Source organism: Phoxinus phoxinus (genome assembly GCF_949152265.1).
Source record: "Phoxinus phoxinus genome assembly, chromosome: 22".
Taxonomy (NCBI): domain Eukaryota; kingdom Metazoa; phylum Chordata; class Actinopteri; order Cypriniformes; family Leuciscidae; genus Phoxinus; species Phoxinus phoxinus.
Genome location: NC_136897.1, coordinates 14,588,420 through 14,601,592, shown reverse-complemented (window position 1 = coordinate 14,601,592; position 13,173 = coordinate 14,588,420). Strand labels below are relative to the sequence as shown.

At 36.6% G+C, this 13,173-nt stretch overlaps 1 protein-coding gene across 4 annotated transcripts in view; it reads right to left on the bottom strand.

Moving 5' to 3' along the window:
- The window catches only part of tafa1b (TAFA chemokine like family member 1b), a 188,165-nt gene extending 178,308 nt beyond the window's left edge, over positions 1-9,857 (bottom strand). For 3 of the 4 annotated variants that reach the window (XR_013796014.1, XR_013796015.1, XM_079598424.1), the window contains exon 1: positions 9,289-9,813. The gene's annotated coding sequence lies outside the window, so the exon portion shown is untranslated. Of the gene's footprint in view, positions 1-9,288 lie in introns of all 4 variants that reach the window. The other variant, XR_013796013.1, reaches the window with a different exon arrangement.
- Between the last annotated feature and the right edge of the window lie 3,316 nt (positions 9,858-13,173).

Below are 13,173 nucleotides of genomic sequence, written 5' to 3'. Positions count from 1 at the left end.
TGTTTAATTGTCACAGTATTTATTCTCCCAAGTCTTTCTGGTAGAACTGTATTGTTGGCATCTCACAACCAGCAAAGCGTGTTTGTTCTGTGTCTAAGGATCTTAGCGGGTGTTCTCCCAGATGTATCAAAAATCAAGAGGACTTGTGTAATTCAAATGAACCTGAACAACCCTGTCAGATGCACAGACTTTGAGATGGGTCCTCTGTGGCACTCACATACATACACACACAGACACAGAGGTGACACAAATCAGTCCTCCTCGACCCCTGTCAGGTACGAGCCGAAAATCTCGATGACTGATGAGACAGTCGCACATGGTGCCTACGATAAAGTGAGTTGTCAATCTGGGATGGCCGTCCTCGGCCAGAACGCTCACCTTCTTAGCCCCTTGAAAGAAATGGCAGAACAAGTTGGTGTGACACCTTATGTCTTATCATCAAATAAACTCCATTTTCATTGACATCGCTGCAGTCATGCGATCAATGCTTATGTCTGGCTTGAAAAAGGTCTACAGCTTGTGGTGAAAGGAGAGAGCGAGTTTATGAGTCTCTCAAAATGTCATTTGTAGTTACGTGCCATTTAGCAGCTGCTTTTTAATCAAAGTGACTTACAGTACATTAATTGCTGGGACAGTACCCCCGAAGCTAGTGCTCACTTCAAGGTCAAAATGCTGAAAAGGCTGGATGGAATACGCAATTTCTTGGTTAGCAGCCCATCTTCTTAACCATTGCGCTACCATCCTCAATGTATAAGACAGCATGCACGCTAACTTATATATTTTATATATACTTATATAACTTATATATTATATTTTGATGACTCATTCTGCACCACCCACATTTTTGTCCAATCAAATAAACAATTTTTGTTGTAAAATCTAATATGTAATAATTTACTTGTAATTTAATTATTTAATTGGTAGTACATGTATTACTGCAATGGTGAGATATTTATTATTTATTTAATAAAATAAAAATATTTCTAATAATGGGGCTGGGTTGGGGGTTTCCTTTCTTTTTTGTCTTTAGCTGATCACATGCCTGTAAAAGTTAACATGCTGTTTTGGTTTTATCAACGCCTGGTATGTTAATGGACAGGGCAAGCCTGTAATCTCTTTAATCTGTTCCTATAACTTTAGTCTCTCTCACTCATCCAGTAATGCACTCGCTGCTAAATCGACATAAGACTCAAACAGAGTGAATTTTAAATGGTTTACGGCCAGGGCTCCAAACTGCGACTAAAATGGTCGCATTTGCGACCAAATATATTTATTTGCGAGTGAAATTTCTGCCAAGGTCGCCATTGGCGACAATACAAATTTACTCCCTTTGATTGTAAAATCTGCATCATACATGCATGTTTTATAACCAGTAGCCTATCGCTTCATTTGTTTTGTTAACGTCATGAAATGAGACGCTTTGTGTGAACTGAGTGAAAGCGCCAAAATATGAGCGGGTAAAACGAATGTCACCTTTCGCGCCAGAAAAAAAATGTCAAAGCGAAAAATATTGGACTTCTTCAAGCAATCCTCATCTCTGTCAATCACCAGACACATTATACCAGACCAGACTGCATGACACACCTGCTAACAAAAAATATGCGATATTTTAAATGCGTCATTCTGTTCATAGAACGCTCCATATGAAAGTTTTTTTTTTTTTGCAAAGCCAATCTAGCGCTGGCTCCATGACGAGCCAATAATCAGAGTTGTTCCCTGCACCGCACAGCTTAGTTTCTAGATGTAGAAACTAGAATGTTTTGCCGGACTGGACAAAAGCGAAGCGAACTGGACGAGATGAGACAGAGTGTCTGCGCGCGAGCAATAGTGCGCGAGAGACTTCAAATAACAAGAGACCTTTCAAATAACAACTACAGAATTTTATTAACTGACATCGGGATCCCGCTTACATGGGTACCTTCCAAATAAATCAATAATTTGACAAAATATTGATTTAAAAACGATTGTATTGCTTCCGTGTCCATGACAACGCTCTGTTTTTCATGGCAACTGTGTCTTATCAAGAAATAATATACTGCATTCTACATTAGAATTTAACCAAGCCATGTAATAATAGGTAATAATAATAATAATAACAGAAGATAATATCTTATACAATGTATATAAAATATAAATACAATTTAAAATATTAATAAATTATTTATTTTTATTCTGGAGATGCACTGAATTTTGGTGAATAAGAATAATAACAGAAGATAATATCTCTAGTCTATCCTAATAATTATTATAAATACAATGTATATAAAATATAAATACAATTTAAAATATTAATACATTATTTATTTTTATTTATTCTGGAGATGCACTGAATTTTGGTGAATAAGAGGACCCATTTTATTTTGATGCACATTAGCAGGAAATGTAGCACAATATGAATGTAAAAAGCAGTTATAATTAGGCTATGTGACAAATCAACAAATAATCGTGATACTTAATCGTGATATCAATATTGATCAAAATAATCGTGATTATCATTTTGGCCAAAATCGTGCAGCCCTACTGAAGTATGATCACGAGACACAAATTTTTTTTTGTGACTTTTGTTCAAGAGCGGGCAAAGAAATAGCGGGGAAAACGGAGTTCATTACAGGAACTAACCATTTTAAAAAAAAGACACTGTGAGAAAACACGGGGACAGTAACAAGCATAAAAATGCACGCGATCACATAATCGCGAAGAATGCTCCACAGACTGCACCGTTAGCACGTGCAGTTTCTCGTGCATGCGAGCTGCGGGAATTTATTATTTATTATATAAAAAATAATATTTGACTGTATATAGTTCATAAGTCGGAAGTGATATTCAGTTCCCAAATAAGCTTCAGTTCCCAGAACATTCACAAGATGAAAATGCTGAAACTGTAAGAAGAGGAGAGACATGCACACAACAGGGTGACTAAAAGTAAATGCATTGTTATGTGGCTCTTAAAAAAATTATTTGGCGCCTGTTTTTTTCCCCTATAGGAGCCAATGGCTCCTTACTTGATTTTTTTATTTGGAGCCCTGTTTACGGCCATTAATTGGATCCAAGGAACAGGAAACACACAATTAGAGGTGTGCATGCACAAGTAGGTCATGCACACACACAAATCCAATGCTGTGGTTTTCTAGACAATGTTCCCTTCAGATTACTGGCTGGCTGAATATCAGTGTTGCCATTATAATCGGCAGTGCAGCCATTACAAGCATTTTAATTAATTACATCCCTACTACCACAGAAACCCACTATCTTTCCACGCCTCACTGCCTTCAACTTAATCCGGCCAACTCATGCTGACAGCACTCTCAGGCCTGTGCTCCTCTACCACTGCCGATCGCTCTGAGGATTTCAAGGAAATTCCTTCAGATTAATTGCTTTACTAATCCTGAAAATTGTAGTTAAAACATCATGTTTTAACTATAAATATAAATATATGCAACATCTAATTCTGAAGCAAATCCCTCAATCAAATGTGTCAATCATAATGTTTAGTCTAATTGTTGATGGCTTTTAATATAACTTGATATATAACATTGGGAGCAGAAGCACATAAATTGCATTTACATATATTATTTAAAACAAAATATGCCAACTCAATAATAAATGAGTGAAATTGAAAAACAGAAAACATGATTGCTGTGATCTTTCAATCCGATCAAATTTTACGAGGTGGCTAATTCGTACCAATTCACACGACCTTGCTAAATCGTACATATTTTACGAGTTACCAAATTCGTACGAATGACCTACCCCTGACCACGCCCCTAAACCTACCCATCACTTGGGTTTAGACAAATCTTTCGAATTCGTACGAGTGAGGTCATACGAATTAGCCAGCTTTTAATCACTCGTACAAATTTGTCATGCGATTAGCGTTGGATCTTTCAATAAAAAATTTAGCAGAACTGATTGTAAGTATATAAATATATGATGACTTGCTACTCAACATCAAGGAACATTGCACTTCTTCAAATGTTCAATAATATAATGTTCCATACCATGCTAACCATGCTTATGCTATGATAAGAGTACAAACCTGACCTATAATACTCTAGCAAACATTAAGATCATCTTCACAAATATGAGACAAACAACAGGTAAAGAACGAAACAACTTACAGCCATCGCGGTCTTAAAGGAACACGCCTTGAAATAGGGGTTATTCACCGTCTCCCCTACATTTAGATATTTCTGCACCCAAGTAGCAGTGCTTCGCCTGTGGTTCTGTGAATACGCAGGCCACAAGAAGTAATTATTTTTTATTTATTTTTTAATTGTATCACTTTTACTCACAACACGCTATCCGGCAACAAAGGATTCCATTCATAAAGCTAAGCTAAGCTAGCGGCGGCACTGTCAGACTTAGACAATGCATGCACTGAGACAAAAATGCGTTTGCCCACCTATCTAAATGTAGGGGAGACGGTGAATAACCACTATTTTAAAAAACGGTGGCGTGTTCCTTTTAAATTCAACAAGCAAAGGATTAATGAACATCCTAATGAATTCCCTGTAGTTTCCTCATAGTCCAGATTTTTCTAAAACAACTAATCCTCAAAGGTATTGTTCTCCAAAGTTTTTTTTATTTCTTACTCTCCTTCATGTCATTCCAACCTATATGACTTTCTTCTGTAGAGCACAACACATATATTTTGAAGAACGTTGGTAACCAAATAGTACTTCTATTTGTATGGACAAACACACTAACAGAGACATTTCTTCTTTTGTGTTCCACAGAAGAAAGTTGTCCAGGTTTGGAATGACATGAAGACAGAATTCTGAAGATAGAATTTTCCCTATCGCTAATGCTAAAGCTAGCATGTTCCATTACAACTTGTTGCACACAACGGCCCTGCATCCGTATATGCCTACTACCCATAGTACCCTATAAAGAGAAGCATGTCCAAACTCACTTAGTGTGCGATTTTAGACACAGGTCTGGTGTACATGGTACTAGGAAGCTGAACATTGTGAAATTGCAAATAACAAACTCAAACAAGACAAAAGCATGTCTTTATGTGAAAAAAAAACACTATTAACATGGAAAAAAGTGATTATTAAATTACTCTTGCAAGGACAGTACAGCTTCATGTTGTGTTTTTTTCTAATGCAGAAATGTGAGGTGTCAATTTTGTGCTAAATTTAGCATAAGAAAGTAAAGGTGAATGTCTTCGATGCAAATTAGAAGGGGAACTGGAGATTCATACTATTTAAACAAACTCAATATTCATTTGCACAATTAGTCTCAACTTTTGATATAAAACACCCCCCCCCCCCCCCCCCCACCCCACTATACTCAATACGTAAAACAATATAAGAGGGAAACAGCGTTGACACTATTCCATTAACGTTTGAGTTCTGTTCCGTATGTGACCACACGATGCATTTGACATTTATCGACATCATAAACTACAGTGTGCGTATGTGACCTGTGCTCTCCTGGGTTTCAATAATAGGTTATACATTGTTCTTTTAGAAAAAGAGTCTTTCTATTGTGTGAAAAGCCTTTTAGATGTGCTTGGCAGGTCACAGTAAATGGAGGAAATGGCAGCCCTCATCAGAAGATGGAGGAAACGATATCATGTCCATGTCGCTGACTGGAATAAAAGTGTATTCAGAGCGTTCTCGCTCTCACTTTCTTGCCTACACTGTCAGTCAATCCTTATCCTTTGCTGAATGATCCCGATGGCTTTGGGCTGCTTACTGGAAAGTAAAAGTGTGAGTGTGCATGTCTGGATTTATGAGTGGTAACTTAATACAGACTCAAATATAGAACATATGCATATACCCTTTGGATATTTTTAACCAGATGATCAATTGTCAAAACACAAAACAACTATGTCTTACCTTTAAAAAAAAAAGCAAAAATAAAAAAATAAAAAATAAATAAAGAAATTTAGGGCATGAAAAACATTCAGAATTCTTCTCATGCTGTGAGCTAGTGTGTCAAGATACTTAGCATTTGTGCTTCTTTTTTTTTTTTACAAGTGCAAAAACAATATTTTTGCACATTATATCATTTTTGATATAATGGTTATTTTTTAAAGCACCAGATTTGGAGTCATGTTACACTTGTATAGTTTCATCAACTGCTGAAAAAGCATTTGCGGGATTCTGTTATAAAGAGCTTTTAAATGCTGCATTTGTTCATAAAGAATGAGGATTTTCCATTTAAACAGCATTTTCTAATTACCCTCAAGCTAATAAGGTCATATTCAGAATAGGAATAATCAAATTAAGAGATGCAGTATTCCAATTTTAGTCGCATTACCGGAGACACGCATAAACGGAATGTGGCTCCCCATATTCCGTGGCATTTTGCACAATACGGCAAACAAACCACAGCAATTTATCTGCATAATTAATGACACAAAAACAAAAAAAAAAGGAATGGAATGGTTCTATAAGCAGCTCGGTCTCAATATTTTTTGGATTCCTACTGATATGTACCAGTACTCCAGTTTCTGTTCATTTTCAGCCTTCGTTTTTTTGTATTGCCAACTAATATCAATAAAACCAAGCCTCTGGTTATGTGTTAAATACAGAACTCCGTTTCTGCCATATGCTTCAGTGCTGTTATGAAATGTAGGCTATAGGTTCTCTTTCTTTTCCTTTCATTGAAAGAATACATGGTTTTTACCTTATAAGCACCAAAAAGATTTGAAGTACAAATGACTTCATGACTCTGTTAGTAAACTTTATGCAACTTTGAGAATCTTATTGTTATTAATGCTGTATATTCAATACTGAATGTAAACTGTTCTATATTAAAATCAAATTGTATACAAATATTGCATCAGAGTATAGGGAGTGTTCACATAATATTCAAACACAATACAAATACTACTAGAGTACAACGTCACTAATTAATATTCATGGGTCAGTCATTTGCTATAGAAGAGCAGATTTGTAATATCATGTGTAGATATGCTTGAGTTGTTTGGACTTTTAGTCTTATCATACCAATTATTCATTGACATACTGCCATGCCATTCATATCAAGCCATCTAGTTACCTTTCAAAACCTACATTGGTTTAGTGATAGTAGGGGTGAGCGGGGCAAAACCTTACGCAGGGCTAGCTGTAACACACATGGTTTAATATGTTCACACATGCTAGCATGATAAAACTTACACTGCGTCCGAAATAGAATACTTCCCTAATGTATAGTTAGGAAAAACAGTACGCCAAAAGAGTATGACTGAATACAAAGTATTTGTAAAACAGTAGGCACATAATCCCCAGGTATCCTAATGCTTCTGCCGAGATTCTGAAGTGTGTATTCTCTGGAAACTACTTAACTATCCCATGAGGCCAAGGGAGATGATTTATGAATGGAAGTGAAGCGATCAATTGATGCTGGTAGGTCACATGACAGTAACAATATGGCGGATGTACAGTATTACGTCCGAATTTCTTCCATACTACCGATAATCATACTATATAGAGCGTACTTTTTTAACTAGTGCAAAGTAAATTCAAATTAAAATGTAGTACCTACTTAGACAGTACGCGATTTTGGATGCAGCTTTAAGTGCATTTACTAGTGTTTATTTAAAATGAGACAAACTTGCAGTTCTTTAATGCTTAGCTAACTAACAGAAGACACTAGCCTGGTTTAAATCCCAGTTGCGCAGGTAGGATGTTTTAACTGCGTTATGATAGAGTGTGGCAAGGATGATGCTTTATAAATAAAATAAGGTCTGTGGTAAACAAACTTGACAATACTTATTAACAAATTACACACACCCACTTTCAAAAGCTGTTTATTCTAATAAGTAACTAAGCATGTTTGTGGAGTGAGTTCGTCCAGTTCACGTTACAAAACGTCCAAGTATCGCCAAGTTATGTTTACCACAGACCTTATTTTACTCATAAATTTAAGAACACCACAGAAAAATCTAGTGGCGAATTAGTCTTCTGGGTTTTCATGTCATCCCTGCAGCACTTTATAGCCGTGACTCAATTTAGTGGCTGCATCCTTCAAGGGATGCGCCATTCGAGGTCCACAAAGGTTGGACCAAGCGTTTTTAAATGGGATGTTCAACGGAAAATTGCTCTAGTCAACTATAGCAACTTTGACAGCTGCCATTGACGAGCGTCAGGAATGATTGTACTGGACTTTTTTTGAAAGCTATATTAAACTGTCTGAAAACAAAACAGGGACAGGAAAACCTGTCTAAATATGTTCACCTTGGTCCATTTATTTACACTATATAAAATTGCATCTAAGATTTGTCAACATTTGAACAGCTTTAAAGATTTTTTATTTATTTTTTCTTACATTTGTAGTAAGTTGAAACTCAATACTTACATTTAAAAGTGTCATCTGGCAATTTAACTAAAAACAATCCTGTCGTCACCGACGCGCAATGAATTCTGGGATAGGCTAGGATCCAAGGATCAATCTATTGTATCCTTCATTTCCCGGGAAACGAAGGGCGCATTACATGGCCTGTTTTTGAAGGAGCCTTCATATTGGGACAGCTTTCGTCGAGCCGCTGTGATGCAATCGGTCTTCAAAGGATGCAGGACTATTAGAACTATGCTGCTCTATGACATTAGCGATATAATTCACATTAATTACTTTTATGAATTTTCTTGAGAAACCATGAGAAACAGGTGAATAAAGACTGAGAGTCAATGTTTAGAAATGATTAGCCTATTTTAAGAAATTTTAAGCATTCAAGCTCATCTATTTGTCTCCTGTTCTGTGAGAGCTGTGTGTGGAGGAAGGGGATGGCTGTGTTTTTCTAAATGTCTGAATGTGTTTCTTCATCTATTTTCCCACAATCTTTTGAACAAGCTTTTTTTGTGGTGATTTCAATGTCAAACTCCAAAAATAGTTTCTTTTAAAAATGTTTTTAAAAACGTCATTGTTAATAATGGAGTTCTTGGTTAATAATATACTTATTGACAATTAGTGTGTTGAATCTATGGGGCATGTTGACACATTTCACTTCCATTCTTTCAGGGTAAATAAAGAAAAAAGTATAGGCTACATGGTATTAATGTAACAAAACCACATAATTGTAGGCTACAATACATGTCACATGTGGAAAAATGGTAAATACTCAGAACCCAACGTGGATTTACACAAACTGAAAAAAAGTTAAAAAGTAGGCTAGCCTATTAGTTTGTGCCCCGCTCTCTTTGATACCATGTGATTTATTACGATATTTACATGGTACACCAAAGTAGCCTACACGTTCATACAGGTAATGTTGTTTTTTTTAAGTGCATTTGTGTACTGATATTCACAGATACTGATGGTCGGATTAATCTTTACCTGGCGCCTCAGAGTCCTTCACAAGCTCCACGTGCAGGTGTTGAACAAATATACCTTCTTATCTTCATCGCTGGTAAATGAAGCTTTCGAAGGCTGTTTCCATTGTCGGTAAATATCCATTTTATTCAGCTGTGTATTTGCTCTCTGTTTTTGAAGCATCGCGTTACTGTTTTACTGAGTGGAAATTGGAAAACCGCTCCGAACAATCCAGTGCTTGAGTTGAGCTGACTGACATCGCATGATTACCGTTTGACCGATTCACGCAAAAGAAACGACTCGTTAGAGAGAGACGTTAGGAATAAGGCAGTGGTTGTTGATTGAACTATCTTGAGGGAAATGTTTTAAGATTGGTATACGGTTCACCGTCAGCGTGTCTCTTGACTTTGCAGTCCTTTGCTCTCCATCTAGCCGTTTTTAACAACGCGTCATGTGTGAACGTTCCTGCTCTTGGTAGTTGGTTGGTAAGTGAAGCTTTTACGGCAGTCTGACCTGATTGCGGACTGACATGCAATTCTATTTCGGGGTGTAGGCCCACTAGTCTACTACATTTGAAATACTCCATTGCAAAATGTTAGATACTGGTCAGGTGGCAATATATATAGGCCTATATATTTATTTATTTTTATTTTTATTTTGTACTATTTGTTCATCATTGTTTAATTATAGTTAGTCTCAAATTATAGCAAAGTCACCATGAAATCTATGGAGTTTCCTTTGTGTCTTTTTTATTCAATCAAACATAATGAGTTTGAGTGTAAAACTAATTATTTTGTCATTAAAAAAAAAAAAATATTGCAAAAAAGTCTTCTTAAGGCTCAAAAATAAAGAATTTGATAACAAAATAATTTGCAGTGCATGTAAATCTTTGAAAACCTTTATTTTTCTTTGTTCATTTCGAACTCTTTTCATCACAAACACAACATGTGTGCTCTCTTTTCTGCTGTCTTTTCTGCAGGTCTAAATCTTTTGCTTGCGAGTTGAAACGTTTTTCTTGCGAAGCTGTGTCTCAGTGGGTGGTCTCTACCAACCAGAAGGACCTTTTCTATTGGTCACCCTGGATTGAAGTGACAGGTTGACCACAGCCATTACGTTTTCCCGCTGCTGCCGCGCAGTTTTCGCCTTCTTATTCTTCCCACAATAACGAACTGTGTTACAATCACAAACTCAGTGACAAGTGAACTAAATTATTCTCTTCTTATGCTCTCCCATTTAAATACTAAACCAGTCTGTAGTTTTACCGCTGGATAGATTTTATTAGCCAACACAAGTCTAATTTTTAGATTTTATTAGCCTACACAAGTATTAGTCTAATCTCTGAAATGATCCTGAAGTTATGGCAGATCAGACATGATTATGCACGACCCTTTGGCCTGACTTCACTGGTTTAGCCAACGTTAAGTATTTAAATGGGAGAGCATAACAAGAGAATAATTCTTGTCACTGAGTTTATGATATTAAATCAGTAAAGGACCTGTTGCTTCGCCATCTGCTCGCCATTTTACAAGTTTGCTCGCTCTTCTCTCAGACACTGCAGCGGGAAAACGTAGTGGGCGTGGTCAACCTGTCACTTCGATCCAGGGTGACCAATAGAAAAGGTCCTTCCATCCTGACTGGTAGAGACCGCCCACTGAGACACAACTTTTCAATTCGCAAGAAAACTTTTCAATTCGCAAGCAAAACTTTTCAATTCGCAAGCAAAAGATTTAGCAAAATGTGTGCGTTTGTGATGAAAAGTGTTCGAAATGCACAAAGAAAAATAAAGTTTTTTTAAGATTTACATGCACTGCAAATCATTTTTTTATCAACTTCTTTATTTTTGAGCCTTAAGAATACTTTTTTTGCAATCTTTTTATTTTTAATTACAAAATAATTCTCCAACTCTCCAACACTATGTTTGATTGAACAATAAAGACACAAAGGAAACTCCATAGAAATCAAAATGGACAATTCTTGATCCGTGAAGATCATTTTAAAAAAATAAAAATTATTAAAGCGTGTTCCCTGCCTCATAATCTCTTCTCTGTGAGTGAAAACCTGTCACTCACATGAAATCTCAGCAGCAGCAACGACCCAGTCAATTTCCGATAATGAAAATCAAGTCCCGTTCTATTTTTTTCTTTGGTAAATAAAGGAATAAAAGACTATTGCAACTTCCTTTTCATGCCAACTTTAAAGTGCCCCTATTATGTTTGTTTCGAATATTCCCTTTCATGCGGTGTTATAGCTGCTTGTGAATGTAAACGTTCTACAAAGTTGTAAAGTTGAAAGTGCACGATAAATAAAGTTATTGTCTCACAAAAGAAAGAATCAACTCTGTACCGCCTGAACGAGTCGACTGTAATTGGAATCCCACTGCGTTATGATTCTACATCAGATAAGACATTTGCATATTGTCTGCCTATGTTGTACATTGTCCGCCCGCGAACAACTTGACCCGCCCTCAATCATGTCATTTTACTGACGACTGCTTCTCAAATCTTCAGTTCAACGTAGGATTTGCAATGCACTTGCTCTTGAAAGATGGGTCAGAACCCATTTTATTTGGACCAGCTTGCACCTCAGAATCATAACCTGTAAGCATGAATAATAATTGATGTATATAATTTCTACCGGGTGTTAAAAATACAGAGTTTTGTGTTTTATAGTGTGTAGGCTTCCGGCTATCCAGCTAATCGTCTAACTCACGTTATTACTGACTTACTGAAATACTTCTGCTAATCAGCTGTGGGCCACTATTACCTAAAACTATTTCTTACTACTTTGAGTAAAGATAAAAGATTGAGCAAGATTTGTTTCACGTTAGTGCTCGGCTAAGGTTTGCACCGGTATTGATACAGTTCCAACATTTGCACCGCAATGCAGTAAATTAGAAATCTACACATCGGTTTGTTGATGGATATACACTTGTTATGCTGATGATGATGATGAATTAGTTGCAAGCATGAGAAACGTCCTGCTCAAACTGTCCTTGCGATGGAGGTTCGGGTTGAATAACTATTTTTTCCAATGTTTCATCATCGGACTTCCTCTTGGATTGATATGGTAAAATCAATGTCATTGTTACTGTCTTTACAGTGTGTACAATCGCTGAGGACTCAGGAAGCCTCCTGAGCTGAAGTTCAGATTATGGTAATAGGCATTTAGCTTCAGACAAGCGCTGTAGACCAATCACAACAGACTGGGCCGTCTGGCCAATCAAAGCAGAGTAGGCTCTCAGAAAGGAGGAGTTTAGAGAAACTGAATCATTGACAAGTCGTTTGAGAATCAATGTAAAATGTGGTGATGTGCAATGTATATTGTGAGAAAATTAAAGTGTTTTTTTACCTTTGGTGCATGTAAACCTGTTGCAGGAGACCTCCAAAACAAAATTAGGAACCTTTAAAATAGTATAACAGGGGCACTTTAACAGAAGTTCGGGTGTAAAGCATGGTGGATTCTGGCACCCATACCTCTACACTGCAGCAACTTTCTCTGGATTCTTCTTGGATTTTGCTGCAGTAGCTAAGAAAAATAGCTAACAACTTCCTACATGGTTTATTTTCTTTTTCTTTCTATTCACTTCTATCTATCCCTCAGGCTTTTTCTTTCCTTCTCTCTCACACACACACACACACACACACACACACACACACACACACACACACACACACACACACACACACACACACACACACACACACACACACACACACACACATTCATATAACTGTGGGAGTCTGGTATTGATCTAGTTTATATATTCAGCAAAGATCTGTCTGTCTGTCTGTCTGTCTGTCTGTCTAAAAATACACTTCTACAATATTCTTTTATATTATTATATAACACTAATTTATCAGAAAGCACATAACCTTTGAGTAAAAATGATTGAACATTGAATTTGATTTA